This window comes from Spermophilus citellus, assembly GCF_964194105.1.
Source record: "Spermophilus citellus genome assembly, chromosome: 1".
Lineage (NCBI taxonomy): Eukaryota > Metazoa > Chordata > Mammalia > Rodentia > Sciuridae > Spermophilus > Spermophilus citellus.
Window position 1 is genome coordinate 99,976,049 of NC_138182.1, and position 24,828 is coordinate 100,000,876.

Consider the following 24,828-nt stretch of genomic DNA (forward strand, 5'->3'; position numbering starts at 1 on the left):
TCTGTCTCCTCTTGATGTAGCCCTAAGCAGTGACTGGGGAGAAACACTTTCATTGAAAGGGGTTGCCAAGCTCCCCAAAACTGCGAGTCTCCAGAAATCTCAGCAACTATTTTTTCACCCAAACTGGATGATACTTTCAGGTAATGATCAGTACACTAAGCTCACTTGGTTCCCCAAATTTCGTTCTTTTATGTTGAAGCGTTCACTTCCAGTAACTGTTTGAATTTTGGCGTTTCACTCTGTTTTCTCCTATACTGACAGATGTATTTGGAACTCTAAATCAAACACGGTTTGTGCTAGCTTCTTGAAACTTGACACAGTAAAGCAGTTTCACGTTCTATCTCTATGTTCTGTTTCCTCTTGATGTAGCACTCAGCAGTGACTGAGGAGAAACACTTTCATTGAAAGGGGTTGCCAAGCTCCCCAAAACTGCGAGTCTCCAGAAATCTCAGCAACTATTTTTTCACCCAAACTGGATGATACTTTCAGGTAATGATCAGTACACTAAGCTCACTTGGTTCCCCAAATTTCGTTCTTTTATGTTGAAGCGTTCACTTCCAGTAACTGTTTGAATTTTGGCGTTTCACTCTGTTTTCTCCTATACTGACAGATGTATTTGGAACTCTAAATCAAACACGGTTTGTGCTAGCTTCTTGAAACTTGACACAGTAAAGCAGTTTCACGTTCTATCTCTATGTTTTCTTTCCTCTTGATGTAGCACTCAGCAGTGACTGAGGAGAAACACTTTCATTGAAAGGGGTTGCCAAGCTTCCAGAAATTACGAGTCTCCAGAAATCTCAGCAACTATGATTTCACCCAAACTGGATGATACTTTCAGGTAATGATCAGTACACTAAGCCCACTTGGTTCGCCAAATTTCGTTCTTCTATGTTGAAGCGTTCGTTTCCAGTAACAGTTTGAATTTCGGCGTTTTACTCTGTTTTCTCCTATATTGATAGATGTATTTGGAACTCTAAATCAAACACGGTTTGTGCTAGCTTCTTGAAACTTGACACAATAAAGCAGTTTCAAGTTCTATCTCTATGTTCTGTCTCCTCTTGATGTAGCCCTAAGCAGTGACTGGGGAGAAACACTTTCATTGAAAGGGGTTGCCAAGCTTCCAAAAATTACGAGTCTCCAGAAATCTCAGCATCTATTTTTTCACCCAAACTGGATGATACTTTCAGGTAATGATGAGTACGCTAAGCCCACTGGGTTCCCCAAATTTCGTTCTTCTATGTTGAAGCGTTCGTTTCCAGTAACAGTTTGAATTTTGGCGTTTCACTCTGTTTTCTCCTATATTGATAGATGTATTTGGAACTCTAAACCAAACACGGTTTGTGCTAGCTTCTTCAAACTTGACACAGTAAAGCAGTTTCACGTTCTATCTCTATGTTCTGTTTCCTCTTGATGTAGCACTCAGCAGTGACTGAGGAGAAACACTTTCATTGAAAGGGGTTGCCAAGCTCCCCAAAACTGCGAGTCTCCAGAAATCTCAGCAACTATTTTTTCACCCAAACTGGATGATACTTTCAGGTAATGATCAGTACACTAAGCTCACTTGGTTCCCCAAATTTCGTTCTTTTATGTTGAAGCGTTCACTTCCAGTAACTGTTTGAATTTTGGCGTTTCACTCTGTTTTCTCCTATACTGACAGATGTATTTGGAACTCTAAATCAAACACGGTTTGTGCTAGCTTCTTGAAACTTGACACAGTAAAGCAGTTTCAAGTTCTATCTCTATGTTTTCTTTCCTCTTGATGTAGCACTCAGCAGTGACTGGGGAGAAACACTTTCATTGAAAGGGGTTGCCAAGCTTCCAGAAATTACGAGTCTCCAGAAATCTCAGCAACTATGATTTCACCCAAACTGGATGATACTTTCAGGTAATGATCAGTACACTAAGCCCACTTGGTTCCCCAAATTTCGTTCTTCTATGTTGATGCGTTCGCTTCCAGTAACTGTTTGAATTTTGGCGTTTCACTCTGTTTTCTCCTATACTGACAGATGTATTTGGAACTCTAAATCAAACACGGTTTGTGCTAGCTTCTTGAAACTTGACACAGTAAAGCAGTTTCACGTTCTATATCTATGTTCTGTTTCCTCTTGATGTAGCACTCAGCAGTGACTGAGGAGAAACACTTTCATTGAAAGGGGTTGCCAAGCTTCCCAAAATTGCGAGGCTCCAGAAATCTCAGCAACTATTTTTTAACCCAAACTGGATGATACTTTCAGGTAATGATCAGTACACTAAGCCCACTTGGTTCCCCAAATTTCGTTCTTCTATGTTAAAGCGTTCGTTTCCAGTAACAGTTTGAATTTTGGCGTTTCACTCTGTTTTCTCCTATATTGATACATGTATTTGGAACTCTAAACCAAACACGGTTTGTGCTAGCTTCTTTGAACTTGACACAGTAAAGCAGTTTCACGTTCTATCTCTATGTTCTGTTTCCTCTTGATGTAGCACTCAGCAGTGACTGAGGAGAAACACTTTCATTGAAAGGGGTTGCCAAGCTTCCCAAAATTGCGAGTCTCCAGAAATCTCAGCAACTATTTTTTCACCCAAACTGGATGATACTTTCAGGTAATGATCAGTACACTAAGCTCACTTGGTTACCCAAATTTCGTTCTTTTATGTTGAAGCGTTCGCTTCCAGTAACTGTTTGAATTTTGGCGTTTCACTCTGTTTTCTCCTATACTGACAGATGTATTTGGAACTCTAAATCAAACACGGTTTGTGCTAGCTTCTTGAAACTTGACACACTAAAGCAGTTCACGTTCTATCTCTATGTTCTGTTTCCTCTTGATGTAGCCCTAAGCAGTGACTGGGGAGAAATACTTTCATTGAAAGGGGTTGCCAAGCTTCCAGAAATTACGAGTCTCCAGAAATCTCAGCAACTATGATTTCACCCATACTGGATGATACTTTCAGGTAATGATCAGTACACTAAGCCCACTTGGTTCGCCAAATTTCGTTCTTCTATGTTGAAGCGTTCGTTTCCAGTAACAGTTTGAATTTTGGTGTTTCACTCTGTTTTCTCCTATATTGATAGATGTATTTGGAACTCTAAACCAAACACGGTTTGTGCTAGCTTCTTGAAACTTGACACAGTAAAGCAGTTTCACGTTCTATCTCTATGTTCTGTTTCCTCTTGATGTAGCACTCAGCAGTGACTGAGGAGAAACACTTTCATTGAAAGGGGTTGCCAAGCTCCCCAAAACTGCGAGTCTCCAGAAATCTCAGCAACTATTTTTTCACCCAAAGTGGATGATACTTTCAGGTAATGATCAGTACACTAAGCTCACTTGGTTCCCCAAATTTCGTTCTTTTATGTTGAAGCGTTCGCTTCCAGTAACTGTTTGAATTTTGGCGTTTCACTCTGTTTTCTCCTATACTGACAGATGTATTTGGAACTCTAAATCAAACACGGTTTGTGCTAGCTTCTTGAAACTTGACACAGTAAAGCAGTTTCACGTTCTATCTCTATGTTCTGTTTCCTCTGGATGTAGCCCTAAGCAGTGACTGGGGAGAAATACTTTCAATGACAGGGGTTGCCAAGCTTCCAGAAATTACGAGTCTCCAGAAATCTCAGCAACTATGATTTCACACAAACTGGATGATACTTTCAGGTAATAATAGGTACACTAAGCCCACTTGGTTCCCCAAATTTCGTTCTTCTATGTTGAAGCGTTCGTTTCCAGTAACAGTTTGAATTTTGGCGTTTCACTCTGTTTTCTCCTATATTGATAGATGTATTTGGAACTCTAAATCAAACACGGTTTGTGCTACCTTCTTCAAACTTGACACAGTAAAGCAGTTTCAAGTTCTATCTATATGTTCTCTTTCCTCTTGATGTAGCACTCAGCAGTGACTGAGGAGAAACACTTTCATTGAAAGGGGTTGCCAAGATTCCCAAAATTGCGAGTCTCCAGAAATCTCAGCAACTATTTTTTCACCCAAACTGGATGATACTTTCAGGTAATGATCAGTACACTAAGCTCACTTGGTTCCCCAAATTTCGTTCTTTTATGTTGAAGCGTTCGCTTCCAGTAACTGTTTGAATTTTGGCGTTTCACTCTGTTTTCTCCTATACTGACAGATGTATTTGGAACTCTAAATCAAACACGGTTTGTGCTAGCTTCTTGAAACTTGACACACTAAAGCAGTTTCACGTTCTATCTCTATGTTCTGTTTCCTCTTGATGTAGCCCTAAGCAGTGACTGGGGAGAAATACTTTCATTGAAAGGGGTTGCCAAGCTTCCAGAAATTACGAGTCTCCAGAAATCTCAGCAACTATGATTTCACCCAAACTGGATGATACTTTCAGGTAATGATCAGTACACTAAGCCCACTTGGTTCGCCAAATTTCGTTCTTCTATGTTGAAGCGTTCGTTTCCAGTAACAGTTTGAATTTTGGCGTTTTACTCTGTTTTCTCCTATATTGATAGATGTATTTGGAACTCTAAATCAAACACGGTTTGTGCTAGCTTCTTGAAACTTGACACAATAAAGCAGTTTCAAGTTCTATCTCTATGTTCTGTCTCCTCTTGATGTAGCCCTAAGCAGTGACTGGGGAGAAACACTTTCATTGAAAGGGGTTGCCAAGCTTCCAAAAATTACGAGTCTCCAGAAATCTCAGCATCTATTTTTTCACCCAAACTGGATGATACTTTCAGGTAATGATGAGTACGCTAAGCCCACTGGGTTCCCAAAATTTCGTTCTTCTATGTTGAAGCGTTCGTTTCCAGTAACAGTTTGAATTTTGGCGTTTCACTCTGTTTTCTCCTATATTGATAGATGTATTTGGAACTCTAACCCAAACACGGTTTGTGCTAGCTTCTTGAAACTTGACACAGTAAAGCAGTTTCACGTTCTATCTCTATGTTCTGTCTCCTCTTGATGTAGCCCTAAGCAGTGACTGGGGAGAAACACTTTCATTGAAAGGGGTTGCCAAGCTTCCAAAAATTACGAGTCTCCAGAAATCTCAGCATCTATTTTTTCACCCAAACTTGATGATACTTTCAGGTAATGATGAGTACGCTAAGCCCACTGGGTTCCCCAAATTTCGTTCTTCTATGTTGAAGCGTTCGTTTCCAGTAACAGTTTGAATGTTGGCGTTTCACTCTGTTTTCTCCTATATAGATAGATGTATTTGGAACTCTAAACCAAACACGGTTTGTGCTAGCTTCTTGAAACTTGACACAGTAAAGCAGTTTCACGTTCTATATCTATGTTCTGTTTCTTCTTGATGTAGCACTCAGCAGTGACTGAGGAGAAACACTTTCATTGAAAGGGGTTGCCAAGCTTCCCAAAATTGCGAGTCTCCAGAAATCTCAGCAACTATTTTTTAACCCAAACTGGATGATACTTTCAGGTAATGATCAGTACACTAAGCCCACTTGGTTCCCCAAATTTCGTTCTTCTATGTTAAAGCGTTCGTTTCCAGTAACAGTTTGAATTTTGGCGTTTCACTCTGTTTTCTCCTATATTGATACATGTATTTGGAACTCTAAACCAAACACGGTTTGTGCTAGCTTCTTGAAACTTGACACAGTAAAGCAGTTTCACGTTCTATCTCTATGTTCTGTTTCCTCTTGATGTAGCACTCAGCAGTGACTGAGGAGAAACACTTTCATTGAAAGGGGTTGCCAAGCTTCCCAAAATTGCGAGTCTCCAGAAATCTCAGCAACTATTTTTTAACCCAAACTGGATGATACTTTCAGGTAATGATCAGTACACTAAGCTCACTTGGTTCCCCAAATTTCGTTCTTTTATGTTGAAGCGTTCGCTTCCAGTAACTGTTTGAATTTTGGCGTTTCACTCTGTTTTCTCCTATACTGACAGATGTATTTGGAACTCTAAATCAAACACGGTTTGTGCTAGCTTCTTGAAACTTGACACAGTAAAGCAGTTTCACGTTCTATCTCTATGTTCTGTTTCCTCTTGATGTAGCACTCAGCAGTGACTGAGGAGAAACACTTTCATTGAAAGGGGTTGCCAAGCTCCCCAAAACTGCGAGTCTCCAGAAATCTCAGCAACTATTTTTTCACCCAAACTGGATGATACTTTCAGGTAATGATCAGTACACTAAGCTCACTTGGTTCCCCAAATTTCGTTCTTTTATGTTGAAGCGTTCACTTCCAGTAACTGTTTGAATTTTGGCGTTTCACTCTGTTTTCTCCTATACTGACAGATGTATTTGGAACTCTAAATCAAACACGGTTTGTGCTAGCTTCTTGAAACTTGACACAGTAAAGCAGTTTCAAGTTCTATCTCTATGTTTTCTTTCCTCTTGATGTAGCACTCAGCAGTGACTGAGGAGAAACACATTCATTGAAAGGGGTTTGCAAGCTTCCAGAAATTACGAGTCTCCAGAAATCTCAGCAACTATGATTTCACCCAAACTGGATGATACTTTCAGGTAATGATCAGTACACTAAGCCCACTTGGTTCGCCAAATTTCGTTCTTCTATGTTGAAGCGTTCGTTTCCAGTAACAGTTTGAATTTTGGCGTTTTACTCTGTTTTCTCCTATATTGATAGATGTATTTGGAACTCTAAATCAAACACGGTTTGTGCTAGCTTCTTGAAACTTGACACAATAAAGCAGTTTCAAGTTCTATCTCTATGTTCTGTCTCCTCTTGATGTAGCCCTAAGCAGTGACTGGGGAGAAACACTTTCATTGAAAGGGGTTGCCAAGCTTCCAAAAATTACGAGTCTCCAGAAATCTCAGCATCTATTTTTTCACCCAAACTGGATGATACTTTCAGGTAATGATGAGTACGCTAAGCCCACTGGGTTCCCAAAATTTCGTTCTTCTATGTTGAAGCGTTCGTTTCCAGTAACAGTTTGAATTTTGGCGTTTCACTCTGTTTTCTCCTATATTGATAGATGTATTTGGAACTCTAAACCAAACACGGTTTGTGCTAGCTTCTTGAAACTTGACACAGTAAAGCAGTTTCACGTTCTATCTCTATGTTCTGTTTCCTCTTGATGTAGCACTCAGCAGTGACTAAGGAGAAACACTTTCATTGAAAGGGGTTGCCAAGCTCCCCAAAACTGCGAGTCTCCAGAAATCTCAGCAACTATTTTTTCACCCAAACTGGATGATACTTTCAGGTAATGATCAGTACACTAAGCTCACTTGGTTCCCCAAATTTCGTTCTTTTATGTTGAAGCGTTCACTTCCAGTAACTGTTTGAATTTTGGCGTTTCACTCTGTTTTCTCCTATACTGACAGATGTACATGGAACTCTAAATCAAACACGGTTTGTGCTAGCTTCTTGAAACTTGACACAGTAAAGCAGTTTCAGGTTCTATCTGTATGTTTTCTTTCCTCTTGATGTAGCACTCAGCAGTGACTGAGGAGAAACACTTTCATTGAAAGGGGTTGCCAAGCTTCCAGAAATTACGAGTCTCCAGAAATCTCAGCAACTATGATTTCACCCAAACTGGATGATACTTTCAGGTAATGATCAGTACACTAAGCCCACTTGGTTCCCCAAATTTCGTTCTTCTATGTTGAAGCGTTCGTTTCCAGTAACAGTTTGAATTTTGGCGTTTCACTCTGTTTTCTCCTATATTGATAGATGTATTTGGAACTCTAACCCAAACACGGTTTGTGCTAGCTTCTTGAAACTTGACACAGTAAAGCAGTTTCACGTTCTATATCTATGTTCTGTTTCCTCTTGATGTAGCACTCAGCAGTGACTGAGGAGAAACACTTTCATTGAAAGGGGTTGCCAAGCTTCCCAAAATTGCGAGTCTCCAGAAATCTCAGCAACTATTTTTTAACCCAAACTGGATGATACTTTCAGGTAATGATCAGTACACTAAGCCCACTTGGTTCCCCAAATTTCGTTCTTCTATGTTAAAGCGTTCGTTTCCAGTAACAGTTTGAATTTTGGCGTTTCACTCTGTTTTCTCCTATATTGATACATGTATTTGGAACTCTAAACCAAACCCGGTTTGTGCTAGCTTCTTGAAACTTGACACAGTAAAGCAGTTTCACCTTCTATCTCTATGTTCTGTTTCCTCTTGATGTAGCACTCAGCAGTGACTGAGGAGAAACACTTTCATTGAAAGGGGTTGCCAAGCTTCCCAAAATTGCGAGTCTCCAGAAATCTCAGCAACTATTTTTTAACCCAAACTGGATGATACTTTCAGGTAATGATCAGTACACTAAGCTCACTTGGTTCTCCAAATTTCGTTCTTTTATGTTGAAGCGTTCGCTTCCAGTAACTGTTTGAATTTTGGCGTTTCACTCTGTTTTCTCCTATACTGACAGATGTATTTGGAACTCTAAATCAAACACGGTTTGTGCTAGCTTCTTGAAACTTGACACAGTAAAGCAGTTTCACGTTCTATCTCTATGTTCTGTTTCCTCTGGATGTAGCCCTAAGCAGTGACTGGGGAGAAATACTTTCATTGACAGGGGTTGCCAAGCTTCCAGAAATTACGCGTCTCCAGAAATCTCAGCAACTATGATTTCACCCAAACTGGATGATACTTTCAGGTAATAATAGGTACACTAAGCCCACTTGGTTCCCCAAATTTCGTTCTTCTATGTTGAAGCGTTCGTTTCCAGTAACAGTTTGAATTTTGGCGTTTCACTCTGTTTTCTCCTATATTGATAGATGTATTTGGAACTCTAAATCAAACACGGTTTGTGCTACCTTCTTCAAACTTGACACAGTAAAGCAGTTTCACGTTCTATCTCTATGTTCTGTTTCCTCTTGATGTAGCACTCAGCAGTGACTGAGGAGAAACACTTTCATGGAAAGGGGTTGCCAAGCTCCCCAAAACTGCGAGTCTCCAGAAATCTCAGCAACTATTTTTTCACCCAAACTGGATGATACTTTCAGGTAATGATCAGTACACTAAGCTCACTTGGTTCCCCAAATTTCGTTCTTTTATGTTGAAGCGTTCGCTTCCAGTAACTGTTTGAATTTTGGCGTTTCACTCTGTTTTCTCCTATACTGACAGATGTATTTGGAACTCTAAATCAAACACGGTTTGTGCTAGCTTCTTGAAACTTGACACAGTAAAGCAGTTTCAAGTTCTATCTCTATGTTTTCTTTCCTCTTGATGTAGCACTCAGCAGTGACTGAGGAGAAACACATTCATTGAAAGGGGTTTGCAAGCTTCCAGAAATTACGAGTCTCCAGAAATCTCAGCAACTATGATTTCACCCAAACTGGATGATACTTTCAGGTAATGATCAGTACACTAAGCCCACTTGGTTCGCCAAATTTCGTTCTTCTATGTTGAAGCGTTCGTTTCCAGTAACAGTTTGAATTTTGGCGTTTTACTCTGTTTTCTCCTATATTGATAGATGTATTTGGAACTCTAAATCAAACACGGTTTGTGCTAGCTTCTTGAAACTTGACACAATAAAGCAGTTTCAAGTTCTATCTCTATGTTCTGTCTCCTCTTGATGTAGCCCTAAGCAGTGACTGGGGAGAAACACTTTCATTGAAAGGGGTTGCCAAGCTTCCAAAAATTACGAGTCTCCAGAAATCTCAGCATCTATTTTTTCACCCAAACTGGATGATACTTTCAGGTAATGATGAGTACGCTAAGCCCACTGGGTTCCCAAAATTTCGTTCTTCTATGTGGAAGCGTTCGTTTCCAGTAACAGTTTGAATTTTGGCGTTTCACTCTGTTTTCTCCTATATTGATAGATGTATTTGGAACTCTAAACCAAACACGGTTTGTGCTAGCTTCTTGAAACTTGACACAGTAAAGCAGTTTCACGTTCTATCTCTATGTTCTGTTTCCTCTTGATGTAGCACTCAGCAGTGACTGAGGAGAAACACTTTCATGGAAAGGGGTTGCCAAGCTCCCCAAAACTGCGAGTCTCCAGAAATCTCAGCAACTATTTTTTCACCCAAACTGGATGATACTTTCAGGTAATGATCAGTACACTAAGCTCACTTGGTTCCCCAAATTTCGTTCTTTTATGTTGAAGCGTTCACTTCCAGTAACTGTTTGAATTTTGGCGTTTCACTCTGTTTTCTCCTATACTGACAGATGTATTTGGAACTCTAAATCAAACACGGTTTGTGCTAGCTTCTTGAAACTTGACACAGTAAAGCAGTTTCAAGTTCTATCTCTATGTTTTCTTTCCTCTTGATGTAGCACTCAGCAGTGACTGAGGAGAAACACATTCATTGAAAGGGGTTTGCAAGCTTCCAGAAATTACGAGTCTCCAGAAATCTCAGCAACTATGATTTCACCCAAACTGGATGATACTTTCAGGTAATGATCAGTACACTAAGCCCACTTGGTTCGCCAAATTTCGTTCTTCTATGTTGAAGCGTTCGTTTCCAGTAACAGTTTGAATTTTGGCGTTTTACTCTGTTTTCTCCTATATTGATAGATGTATTTGGAACTCTAAACCAAACACGGTTTGTGCTAGCTTCTTGAAACTTGACACAATAAAGCAGTTTCAAGTTCTATCTCTATGTTCTGTCTCCTCTTGATGTAGCCCTAAGCAGTGACTGGGGAGAAACACTTTCATTGAAAGGGGTTGCCAAGCTTCCAAAATTTACGAGTCTCCAGAAATCTCAGCATCTATTTTTTCACCCAAACTGGATGATACTTTCAGGTAATGATGAGTACGCTAAGCCAACTGGGTTCCCAAAATTTCGTTCTTCTATGTTGAAGCGTTCGTTTCCAGTAACAGTTTGAATTTTGGCGTTTCACTCTGTTTTCTCCTATATTGATAGATGTATTTGGAACTCTAAACCAAACACGGTTTGTGCTAGCTTCTTGAAACTTGACACAGTAAAGCAGTTTCACGTTCTATCTCTATGTTCTGTTTCCTCTTGATGTAGCACTCAGCAGTGACTAAGGAGAAACACTTTCATTGAAAGGGGTTGCCAAGCTTCCCAAAACTGCGAGTCTCCAGAAATCTCAGCAACTATTTTTTCACCCAAACTGGATGATACTTTCAGGTAATGATCAGTACACTAAGCTCACTTGGTTCCCCAAATTTCGTTCTTTTATGTTGAAGCGTTCACTTCCAGTAACTGTTTGAATTTTGGCGTTTCACTCTGTTTTCTCCTATACTGACAGATGTACATGGAACTCTAAATCAAACACGGTTTGTGCTAGCTTCTTGAAACTTGACACAGTAAAGCAGTTTCAGGTTCTATCTGTATGTTTTCTTTCCTCTTGATGTAGCACTCAGCAGTGACTGAGGAGAAACACTTTCATTGAAAGGGGTTGCCAAGCTTCCAGAAATTACGAGTCTCCAGAAATCTCAGCAACTATGATTTCACCCAAACTGGATGATACGTTCAGGTAATGATCAGTACACTAAGCCCACTTGGTTCGCCAAATTTCGTTCTTCTATGTTGAAGCGTTCGTTTCCAGTAACAGTTTGAATTTTGGCGTTTTACTCTGTTTTCTCCTATATTGATAGATGTATTTGGAACTCTAAATCAAACACGGTTTGTGCTAGCTTCTTGAAACTTGACACAATAAAGCAGTTTCAAGTTCTATCTCTATGTTCTGTCTCCTCTTGATGTAGCCCTAAGCAGTGACTGGGGAGAAACACTTTCATTGAAAGGGGTTGCCAAGCTTCCAAAAATTACGAGTCTCCAGAAATCTCAGCATCTATTTTTTCACCCAAACTGGATGATACTTTCAGGTAATGATGAGTACGCTAAGCCCACTGGGTTCCCAAAATTTCGTTCTTCTATGTTGAAGCGTTCGTTTCCAGTAACAGTTTGAATTTTGGCGTTTCACTCTGTTTTCTCCTATATTGATAGATGTATTTGGAACTCTAAACCAAACACGGTTTGTGCTAGCTTCTTGAAACTTGACACAGTAAAGCAGTTTCATGTTCTATCTCTATGTTCTGTTTCCTCTTGATGTAGCACTCAGCAGTGACTGAGGAGAAACACTTTCATTGAAAGGGGTTGCCAAGCTCCCCAAAACTGCGAGTCTCCAGAAATCTCAGCAACTATTTTTTCACACAAACTGGATGATACTTTCAGGTAATGATCAGTACACTAAGCTCACTTGGTTCCCCAAATTTCGTTCTTTTATGTTGAAGCGTTCACTTCCAGTAACTGTTTGAATTTTGGCGTTTCACTCTGTTTTCTCCTATACTGACAGATGTATTTGGACCTCTAAATCAAACACGGTTTGTGCTAGCTTCTTGAAACTTGACACAGTAAAGCAGTTTCAAGTTCTATCTCTATGTTTTCTTTCCTCTTGATGTAGCACTCAGCAGTGACTGAGGAGAAACACTTTCATTGAAAGTGGTTGCCAAGCTTCCAGAAATTACGAGTCTCCAGAAATCTCAGCAACTATGATTTCACCCAAACTGGATGATACTTTCAGGTAATGATCAGTACACTAAGCCCACTTGGTTCCCCAAATTTCGTTCTTCTATGTTGAAGCGTTCGTTTCCAGTAACAGTTTGAATTTTGGCGTTTCACTCTGTTTTCTCCTATATTGATAGATGTATTTGGAACTCTAACCCAAACACGGTTTGTGCTAGCTTCTTGAAACTTGACACAGTAAAGCAGTTTCACGTTCTATATCTATGTTCTGTTTCCTCTAGATGTAGCACTCAGCAGTGACTGAGGAGAAACACTTTCATTGAAAGGGGTTGCCAAGCTTCCCAAAATTGCGAGTCTCCAGAAATCTCAGCAACTATTTTTTAACCCAAACTGGATGATACTTTCAGGTAATGATCAGTACACTAAGCCCACTTGGTTCCCCAAATTTCGTTCTTCTATGTTAAAGCGTTCGTTTCCAGTAACAGTTTGAATTTTGGCGTTTCACTCTGTTTTCTCCTATATTGATACATGTATTTGGAACTCTAAACCAAACACGGTTTGTGCTAGCTTCTTGAAACTTGACACAGTAAAGCAGTTTCACCTTCTATCTCTATGTTCTGTTTCCTCTTGATGTAGCACTCAGCAGTGACTGAGGAGAAACACTTTCATTGAAAGGGGTTGCCAAGCTTCCCAAAATTGCGAGTCTCCAGAAATCTCAGCAACTATTTTTTAACCCAAACTGGATGATACTTTCAGGTAATGATCAGTACACTAAGCTCACTTGGTTCCCCAAATTTCGTTCTTTTATGTTGAAGCGTTCGCTTCCAGTAACTGTTTGAATTTTGGCGTTTCACTCTGTTTTCTCCTATACTGACAGATGTATTTGGAACTCTAAATCAAACACGGTTTGTGCTAGCTTCTTGAAACTTGACACAGTAAAGCAGTTTCACGTTCTATCTCTATGTTCTGTTTCCTCTGGATGTAGCCCTAAGCAGTGACTGGGGAGAAATACTTTCATTGACAGGGGTTGCCAAGCTTCCAGAAATTACGCGTCTCCAGAAATCTCAGCAACTATGATTTCACCCAAACTGGATGATACTTTCAGGTAATAATAGGTACACTAAGCCCACTTGGTTCCCCAAATTTCGTTCTTCTATGTTGAAGCGTTCGTTTCCAGTAACAGTTTGAATTTTGGCGTTTCACTCTGTTTTCTCCTATATTGATAGATGTATTTGGAACTCTAAATCAAACACGGTTTGTGCTACCTTCTTCAAACTTGACACAGTAAAGCAGTTTCAAGTTCTATCTATATGTTCTCTTTCCTCTTGATGTAGCACTCAGCAGTGACTGAGGAGAAACACTTTCATTGAAAGGGGTTGCCAAGCTTCCCAAAATTGCGAGTCTCCAGAAATCTCAGCAACTATTTTTTCACCCAAACTGGATGATACTTTCAGGTAATGATCAGTACACTAAGCTCACTTGGTTCCCCAAATTTCGTTCTTTTATGTTGAAGCGTTCGCTTCCAGTAACTGTTTGAATTTTGGCGTTTCACTCTGTTTTCTCCTATACTGACAGATGTATTTGGAACTCTAAATCAAACACGGTTTGTGCTAGCTTCTTGAAACTTGACACAGTAAAGCAGTTTCAAGTTCTATCTCTATGTTTTCTTTCCTCTTGATGTAGCACTCAGCAGTGACTGAGGAGAAACACATTCATTGAAAGGGGTTGCCAAGCTTCCAGAAATTACGAGTCTCCAGAAATCTCAGCAACTATGATTTCACCCAAACTGGATGATACTTTCAGGTAATGATCAGTACACTAAGCCCACTTGGTTCGCCAAATTTCGTTCTTCTATGTTGAAGCGTTCGTTTCCAGTAACAGTTTGAATTTTGGCGTTTTACTCTGTTTTCTCCTATATTGATAGATGTATTTGGAACTCTAAATCAAACACGGTTTGTGCTAGCTTCTTGAAACTTGACACAATAAAGCAGTTTCAAGTTCTATCTCTATGTTCTGTCTCCTCTTGATGTAGCCCTAAGCAGTGACTGGGGAGAAACACTTTCATTGAAAGGGGTTGCCAAGCTTCCAAAAATTACGAGTCTCCAGAAATCTCAGCATCTATTTTTTCACCCAAACTGGATGATACTTTCAGGTAATGATGAGTACGCTAAGCCCACTGGGTTCCCAAAATTTCGTTCTTCTATGTTGAAGCGTTCGTTTCCAGTAACAGTTTGAATTTTGGCGTTTCACTCTGTTTTCTCCTATATTGATAGATGTATTTGGAACTCTAAACCAAACACGGTTTGTGCTAGCTTCTTGAAACTTGACACAGTAAAGCAGTTTCACGTTCTATCTCTATGTTCTGTTTCCTCTTGATGTAGCACTCAGCAGTGACTGAGGAGAAACACTTTCATGGAAAGGGGTTGCCAAGCTCCCCAAAACTGCGAGTCTCCAGAAATCTCAGCAACTATTTTTTCACCCAAACTGGATGATACTTTCAGGTAATGATCAGTACACTAAGCTCACTTGGTTCCCCAAATTTCGTTCTTTTATGTTGAAGCGTTCACTTCCAGTAACTGTTTGAATTTTGGCGTTTCACTCTGTTTTCTCCTATACTGACAGATGTATTTGGAACTCTAAATCAAACACGGTTTGTGCTAGCTTCTTGAAACTTGACACAGTAAAGCAGTTTCAAGTTCTATCTCTATGTTTTCTTTCCTCTTGATGTAGCACTCAGCAGTGACTGAGGAGAAACACTTTCATTGAAAGGGGTTGCCAAGCTTCCAGAAATTACGAGTCTCCAGAAATCTCAGCAACTATGATTTCACCCAAACTAGATGATACTTTCAGGTAATGATCAGTACACTAAGCCCACTTGGTTCGCCAAATTTCGTTCTTCTATGTTGAAGCGTTCGTTTCCAGTAACAGTTTGAATTTTGGCGTTTTACTCTGTTTTCTCCTATATTGATAGATGTATTTGGAACTCTAAATCAAACACGGTTTGTGCTAGCTTCTTGAAACTTGACACAATAAAGCAGTTTCAAGTTCTATCTCTATGTTCTGTCTCCTCTTGATGTAGCCCTAAGCAGTGACTGGGGAGAAACACTTTCATTGAAAGGGGTTGCCAAGCTTCCCAAAATTACGAGTCTCCAGAAATCTCAGCATCAATTTTTTCACCCAAACTGGATGATACTTTCAGGTAATGATGAGTACGCTAATCCCACTGGGTTCCCAAAATTTCGTTCTTCTATGTTGAAGCGTTCGTTTCCAGTAACAGTTTGAATTTTGGCGTTTCACTCTGTTTTCTCCTATATTGATACATGTATTTGGAACTCTAAACCAAACACGGTTTGTGCTAGCTTCTTGAAACTTGACACAGTAAAGAAGTTTCACGTTCTATCTCTATGTTCTGTTTCCTCTTGATGTAGCACTCAGCAGTGACTGAGGAGAAACACTTTCATTGAAAGGGGTTGCCAAGCTTCCCAAAATTGCGAGTCTCCAGAAATCTCAGCAACTATTTTTTAACCCAAACTGGATGATACTTTCAGGTAATGATCAGTACACTAAGCTCACTTGGTTCCCCAAATTTCGTTCTTTTATGTTGAAGCGTTCGCTTCCAGTAACTGTTTGAATTTTGGCGTTTCACTCTGTTTTCTCCTATACTGACAGATGTATTTGGAACTCTAAATCAAACACGGTTTGTGCTAGCTTCTTGAAACTTGACACAGTAAAGCAGTTTCACGTTCTATCTCTATGTTCTGTTTCCTCTGGATGTAGCCCTAAGCAGTGACTGGGGAGAAATACTTTCATTGACAGGGGTTGCCAAGCTTCCAGAAATTACGAGTCTCCAGAAATCTCAGCAACTATGATTTCACCCAAACTGGATGATACTTTCAGGTAATAATAGGTACACTAAGCCCACTTGGTTCCCCAAATTTCGTTCTTCTATGTTGAAGCGTTCGTTTCCAGTAACAGTTTGAATTTTGGCGTTTCACTCTGTTTTCTCCTATATTGATAGATGTATTTGGAACTCTAAATCAAACACGGTTTGTGCTACCTTCTTCAAACTTGACACAGTAAAGCAGTTTCAAGTTCTATCTATATGTTCTCTTTCCTCTTGATGTAGCACTCAGCAGTGACTGAGGAGAAACACTTTCATTGAAAGGGGTTGCCAAGCTCCCCAAAACTGCGAGTCTCCAGAAATCTCAGCAACTATTTTTTCACCCAAACTGGATGATACTTTCAGGTAATGATCAGTACACTAAGCTCACTTGGTTCCCCAAATTTCGTTCTTTTATGTTGAAGCGTTCACTTCCAGTAACTGTTTGAATTTTGGCGTTTCACTCTGTTTTCTCCTATACTGACAGATGTATTTGGAACTCTAAATCAAACACGGTTTGTGCTAGCTTCTTGAAACTTGACACAGTAAAGCAGTTTCAAGTTCTATCTCTATGTTTTCTTTCCTCTTGATGTAGCACTCAGCAGTGACTGAGGAGAAACACTTTCATTGAAAGGGGTTGCCAAGCTTCCAGAAATTACGAGTCTCCAGAAATCTCAGCAACTATGATTTCACCCAAACTGGATGATACTTTCAGGTAATGATCAGTACACTAAGCCCACTTGGTTTGCCAAATTTCGTTCTACTATGTTGAAGCGTTCGTTTCCAGTAACAGTTTGAATTTTGGCGTTTTACTCTGTTTTCTCCTATATCGATAGATGTATTTGGAACTCTAAATCAAACACGGTTTGTGCTAGCTTCTTGAAACTTGACACAATAAAGCAGTTTCAAGTTCTATCTCTATGTTCTGTCTCCTCTTGATGTAGCCCTAAGCAGTGACTGGGGAGAAACACTTTCATTGAAAGGGGTTGCCAAGCTTCCAAAAATTACGAGTCTCCAGAAATCTCAGCATCTATTTTTTCACCCAAACTGGATGATACTTTCAGGTAATGATCAGTACACAAAGCCCACTTGGTTCCCCAAATTTCGTTCTTCTATGTTGAAGCGTTCGCTTCCAGTAACTGTTTGAATTTTGGCGTTTCACTCTGTTTTCTCCTATACTGACAGATGTATTTGGAACTCTAAATAAAACACGGTTTGTGCTAGCTTCTTGAAACTTCACACAGTAAAGCAGTTTCACGTTCTATCACTATGTTCTGTTTCCTCTGGATGGAGCCCTAAGCAGTGACTGGGGAGAAATACTTTCATTGACAGAGGTTGCCAAGCTTCCAGAAATTACGAGTCTCCAGTAATCTCAGCATCTATTTTTTCACCCAAACTGGATGATACTTTCAGGTAATGATCAGTACGCTAAGCCCACTGGGTTCCCCAAATTTCGTTCTTCTATGTTGAAGCGTTCGTTTCCAGTAACAGTTTGAATTTTGGCGTTTCACTCTGTTTTCTCCTATATTGATAGATGTATTTGGAACTCTAACCCAAACACGGTTTGTGCTAGCTTCTTGAAACTTGACACAGTAAAGCAGTTTCACGTTCTATATCTATGTTCTGTTTCCTCTAGATGTAGCACTCAGCAGTGACTGAGGAGAAACACTTTCATTGAAAGGGGTTGCCAAGCTTCCCAAAATTGCGAGTCTCCAGAAATCTCAGCAACTATTTTTTAACCCAAACTGGATGATACTTTCAGGTAATGATCAGTACACTAAGCCCACTTGGTTCCCCAAATTTCGTTCTTCTATGTTAAAGCGTTCGTTTCCAGTAACAGTTTGAATTTTGGCGTTTCACTCTGTTTTCTCCTATATTGATACATGTATTTGGAACTCTAAACCAAACACGGTTTGTGCTAGCTTCTTGAAACTTGACACAGTAAAGCAGTTTCACCTTCTATCTCTATGTTCTGTTTCCTCTTGATGTAGCACTCAGCAGTGACTGAGGAGAAACACTTTCATTGAAAGGGGTTGCCAAGCTTCCCAAAATTGCGAGTCTCCAGAAATCTCAGCAACTATTTTTTAATCCAAACTGGATGATACTTTCAGGTAATGATCAGTACACTAAGCTCACTTGGTTCCCCAAATTTCGTTCTTTTATGTTGAAGCGTTCGCTTCCAGTAACTGTTTGAATTTTGGCGTTTCACTCTGTTTTCTCCTATACTGACAGATGTATTTGGAACTCTAAATCAAACACGGTTTGTGCTAGCTTCTTGAAACTTGACACAGTAAAGCAGTTTCACGTTCTATCTCTATGTTCTGTTTCCTCTGGATGTAGCCCTAAGCAGTGACTGGGGAGAAATACTTTCATTGACAGGGGTTGCCAAGCTTCCAGAAATTACGCGTCTCCAGAAATCTCAGCAACTATGATTTCACCCAAACTGGATGATACTTTCAGGTAATAATAGGTACACTAAGCCCACTTGGTTCCCCAAATTTCGTTCTTCTATGTTGAAGCGTTCGTTTCCAGTAACAGTTTGAATTTTGGCGTTTCACTCTGTTTTCTCCTATATTGATAGATGTATTTGGAACTCTAAATCAAACACGGTTTGTGCTACCTTCTTCAAACTTGACACAGTAAAGCAGTTTCAAGTTCTATCTATATGTTCTCTTTCCTCTTGATGTAGCACTCAGCAGTGACTGAGGAGAAACACTTTCATTGAAAGGGGTTGCCAAGCTTCCCAAAATTGCGAGTCTCCAGAAATCTCAGCAACTATTTTTTCACCCAAACTGGATGATACTTTCAGGTAATGATCAGTACACTAAGCTCACTTGGTTCCCCAAATTTCGTTCTTTTATGTTGAAGCGTTCGCTTCCAGTAACTGTTTGAATTTTGGCGTTTCACTCTGTTTTCTCCTATACTGACAGATGTATTTGGAACTCTAAATCAAACACGGTTTGTGCTAGCTTCTTGAAACTTGACACAGTAAAGCAGTTTCAAGTTCTATCTCTATGTTTTCTTTCCTCTTGATGTAGCACTCAGCAGTGACTGAGGAGAAACACATTCATTGAAAGGGGTTGCCAAGCTTCCAGAAATTACGAGTCTCCAGAAATCTCAGCAACTATGATTTCACCCAAACTGGATGATACTTTCAGGTAATGATCAGTACACTAAGCCCACTTGGTTCGCCAAATTTCGTTCTTCTATGTTGAAGCGTTCGTTTCCAGTAACAGTTTGAATTTTGGCGTTTTACTCTGTTTTCTCCTATATTGATAGATGTATTTGGAACTCTAAATCAAACACGGTTTGTGCTAGCTTCTTGAAACTTGACACAATAAAGCAGTTTCAAGTTCTATCTCTATGTTCTGTCTCCTCTTGATGTAGCCCTAAGCAGTGACTGGGGAGAAACACTTTCATTGAAAGGGGTTGCCAAGCTTCCAAAAATTACGAGTCTCCAGAAATCTCAGCATCTATTTTTTCACCCAAACTGGATGATACTTTCAGGTAATGATGAGTACGCTAAGCCCACTGGGTTCCCAAAATTTCGTTCTTCTATGTTGAAGCGTTCGTTTCCAGTAACAGTTTGAATTTTGGCGTTTCACTCTGTTTTCTCCTATATTGATAGATGTATTTGGAACTCTAAACCAAACACGGTTTGTGCTAGCTTCTTGAAACTTGACACAGTAAAGCAGTTTCACGTTCTATCTCTATGTTCTGTTTCCTCTTGATGTAGCACTCAGCAGTGACTGAGGAGAAACACTTTCATGGAAAGGGGTTGCCAAGCTCCCCAAAACTGCGAGTCTCCAGAAATCTCAGCAACTATTTTTTCACCCAAACTGGATGATACTTTCAGGTAATGATCAGTACACTAAGCTCACTTGGTTCCCCAAATTTCGTTCTTTTATGTTGAAGCGTTCACTTCCAGTAACTGTTTGAATTTTGGCGTTTCACTCTGTTTTCTCCTATACTGACAGATGTATTTGGAACTCTAAATCAAACACGGTTTGTGCTAGCTTCTTGAAACTTGACACAGTAAAGCAGTTTCAAGTTCTATCTCTATGTTTTCTTTCCTCTTGATGTAGCACTCAGCAGTGACTGAGGAGAAACACTTTCATTGAAAGGGGTTGCCAAGCTTCCAGAAATTACGAGTCTCCAGAAATCTCAGCAACTATGATTTCACCCAAACTAGATGATACTTTCAGGTAATGATCAGTACACTAAGCCCACTTGGTTCGCCAAATTTCGTTCTTCTATGTTGAAGCGTTCGTTTCCAGTAACAGTTTGAATTTTGGCGTTTTACTCTGTTTTCTCCTATATTGATAGATGTATTTGGAACTCTAAATCAAACACGGTTTGTGCTAGCTTCTTGAAACTTGACACAATAAAGCAGTTTCAAGTTCTATCTCTATGTTCTGTCTCCTCTTGATGTAGCCCTAAGCAGTGACTGGGGAGAAACACTTTCATTGAAAGGGGTTGCCAAGCTTCCCAAAATTACGAGTCTCCAGAAATCTCAGCATCAATTTTTTCACCCAAACTGGATGATACTTTCAGGTAATGATGAGTACGCTAATCCCACTGGGTTCCCAAAATTTCGTTCTTCTATGTTGAAGCGTTCGTTTCCAGTAACAGTTTGAATTTTGGCGTTTCACTCTGTTTTCTCCTATATTGATACATGTATTTGGAACTCTAAACCAAACACGGTTTGTGCTAGCTTCTTGAAACTTGACACAGTAAAGAAGTTTCACCTTCTATCTCTATGTTCTGTTTCCTCTTGATGTAGCACTCAGCAGTGACTGAGGAGAAACACTTTCATTGAAAGGGGTTGCCAAGCTTCCCAAAATTGCGAGTCTCCAGAAATCTCAGCAACTATTTTTTAACCCAAACTGGATGATACTTTCAGGTAATGATCAGTACACTAAGCTCACTTGGTTCCCCAAATTTCGTTCTTTTATGTTGAAGCGTTCGCTTCCAGTAACTGTTTGAATTTTGGCGTTTCACTCTGTTTTCTCCTATACTGACAGATGTATTTGGAACTCTAAATCAAACACGGTTTGTGCTAGCTTCTTGAAACTTGACACAGTAAAGCAGTTTCACGTTCTATCTCTATGTTCTGTTTCCTCTGGATGTAGCCCTAAGCAGTGACTGGGGAGAAATACTTTCATTGACAGGGGTTGCCAAGCTTCCAGAAATTACGAGTCTCCAGAAATCTCAGCAACTATGATTTCACCCAAACTGGATGATACTTTCAGGTAATAATAGGTACACTAAGCCCACTTGGTTCGCCAAATTTCGTTCTTCTATGTTGAAGCGTTCGTTTCCAGTAACAGTTTGAATTTTGGCGTTTCACTCTGTTTTCTCCTATATTGATAGATGTATTTGGAACTCTAAATCAAACACGGTTTGTGCTACCTTCTTCAAACTTGACACAGTAAAGCAGTTTCAAGTTCTATCTATATGTTCTCTTTCCTCTTGATGTAGCACTCAGCAGTGACTGAGGAGAAACACTTTCATTGAAAGGGGTTGCCAAGCTCCCCAAAACTGCGAGTCTCCAGAAATCTCAGCAACTATTTTTTCACCCAAACTGGATGATACTTTCAGGTAATGATCAGTACACTAAGCTCACTTGGTTCCCCAAATTTCGTTCTTTTATGTTGAAGCGTTCACTTCCAGTAACTGTTTGAATTTTGGCGTTTCACTCTGTTTTCTCCTATACTGACAGATGTATTTGGAACTCTAAATCAAACACGGTTTGTGCTAGCTTCTTGAAACTTGACACAGTAAAGCAGTTTCAAGATCTATCTCTATGTTTTCTTTCCTCTTGATGTAGCACTCAGCAGTGACTGAGGAGAAACACTTTCATTGAAAGGGGTTGCCAAGCTTCCAGAAATTACGAGTCTCCAGAAATCTCAGCAACTATGATTTCACCCAAACTGGATGATACTTTCAGGTAATGATCAGTACACTAAGCCCACTTGGTTTGCCAAATTTCGTTCTACTATGTTGAAGCGTTCGTTTCCAGTAACAGTTTGAATTTTGGCGTTTTACTCTGTTTTCTCCTATATCGATAGATGTATTTGGAACTCTAAATCAAACACGGTTTGTGCTAGCTTCTTGAAACTTGACACAATAAAGCAGTTTCAAGTTCTATCTCTATGTTCTGTCTCCTCTTGATGTAGCCCTAAGCAGTGACTGGGGAGAAACACTTTCATTGAAAGGGGTTGCCAAGCTTCCAAAAATTACGAGTCTCCAGAAATCTCAGCATCTATTTTTTCACCCAAACTGGATGATACTTTCAGGTAATGATCAGTACACTAAGCCCACTTGGTTCCCCAAATTTCGTTCTTCTATGTTGAAGCGTTCGCTTCCAGTAACTGTTTGAATTTTGGCGTTTCACTCTGTTTTCTCCTATACTGACAGATGTATTTGGAACTCTAAATAAAACACGGTTTGTGCTAGCTTCTTGAAACTTCACACAGTAAAGCAGTTTCACGTTCTATCACTATGTTCTGTTTCCTCTGGATGGAGCCCTAAGCAGTGACTGGGGAGAAATACTTTCATTGACAGAGGTTGCCAAGCTTCCAGAAATTACGAGTCTCCAGAAATCTCAGCATCTATTTTTTCACCCAAACTGGATGATACTTTCAGGTAATGATCAGTACGCTAAGCCCACTGGGTTCCCCAAATTTCGTTCTTCTATGTTGAAGCGTTCGTTTCCAGTAACAGTTTGAATTTTGGCGTTTCACTCTGTTTTCTCCTATATTGATAGATGTATTTGGAACTCTATACCAAACAAGGTTTGTGCTAGCTTCTTGAAACTTGACACAGTAAAGCAGTTTCACGTTCTATATCTATGTTCTGTTTCCTCTTGATGTAGCACTCAGCAGTGACTGAGGAGAAACACTTTCATTGAAAGGGGTTGCCAAGCTCCCCAAAATTGCGAGTCTCCAGAAATCTCAGCAACTATTTTTTAACCCAAACTGGATGATACTTTCAGGTAATGATCAGTACACTAAGCCCACTTGGTTCCCCAAATTTCGTTCTTCTATGTTAAAGCGTTCGTTTCCAGTAACAGTTTGAATTTTGGCGTTTCACTCTGTTTTCTCCTATATTGATACATGTATTTGGAACTCTAAACCAAACACGGTTTGTGGTAGCTTCTTGAAACTTGACACAGTAAAGCAGTTTCACGTTCTCTCTCTATGTTCTGTTTCCTCTTGATGTAGCACTCAGCAGTGACTGAGGAGAAACACTTACATTGAAAGGGGTTGCCAAGCTTCCCAAAATTGCGAGTCTCCAGAAATCTCAGCAACTTTTTTTTAACCCAAACTGGATGATACTTTCAGGTAATGATCAGTACACTAAGCTCACTTGGTTCCCCAAATTTCGTTCTTTTATGTTGAAGCGTTCGCTTCCAGTAACTGTTTGAATTTTGGCGTTTCACTCTGTTTTCTCCTATACTGACAGATGTATTTGGAACTCTAAATCAAACACGGTTTGTGCTAGCTTCTTGAAACTTGACACAGTAAAGCAGTTTCAGGTTCTATCTCTATGTTCTGTTTCCTCTGGATGTAGCCCTAAGTAGTGACTGGGGAGAAATACTTTCATTGACAGGGGTTGCCAAGCTTCCAGAAATTACGAGTCTCCAGAAATCTCAGCAACTATGATTTCACCCAAACTGGATGATACTTTCAGGTAATAATAGGTACACTAAGCCCACTTGGTTCCCCAAATTTCGTTCTTCTATGTTGAAGCGTTCGTTTCCAGTAACAGTTTGAATTTTGGCGTTTCACTCTGTTTTCTCCTATATTGATAGATGTATTTGGAACTCTAAATCAAACACGGTTTGTGCTACCTTCTTCAAACTTGACACAGTAAAGCAGTTTCAAGTTCTATCTATATGTTCTCTTTCCTCTTGATGTAGCACTCAGCAGTGACTGAGGAGAAACACTTTCATTGAAAGGGGTTGCCAAGCTTCCCAAAATTGCGAGTCTCCAGAAATCTCAGCAACTATTTTTTCACCCAAACTGGATGATACTTTCAGGTAATGATCAGTACACTAAGCTCACTTGGTTCCCCAAATTTCGTTCTTTTATGTTGAAGCGTTCGCTTCCAGTAACTGTTTGAATTTTGGCGTTTCACTCTGTTTTCTCCTATACTGACAGATGTATTTGGAACTCTAAATCAAACACGGTTTGTGCTAGCTTCTTGAAACTTGACACAGTAAAGCAGTTTCAAGTTCTATCTCTATGTTTTCTTTCCTCTTGATGTAGCACTCAGCAGTGACTGAGGAGAAACACTTTCATTGAAAGGGGTTGCCAAGCTTCCAGAAATTACGAGTCTCCAGAAATCTCAGCAACTATGATTTCACCCAAACTGGATGATACTTTCAGGTAATGATCAGTACACTAAGCCCAGTTGGTTCCCCAAATTTCGTTCTTCTATGTTGATGCGTTCGCTTCCAGTAACTGTTTGAATTTTGGCGTTTCACTCTGTTTTCTCCTATACTGACAGATGTATTTGGAACTCTAAATCAAACACGGTTTGTGCTAGCTTCTTGAAACTTGACACAGTAAAGCAGTTTCAAGTTCTATCTCTATGTTTTCTTTCCTCTTGATGTAGCACTCAGCAGTGACTGAGGAGAAACACTTT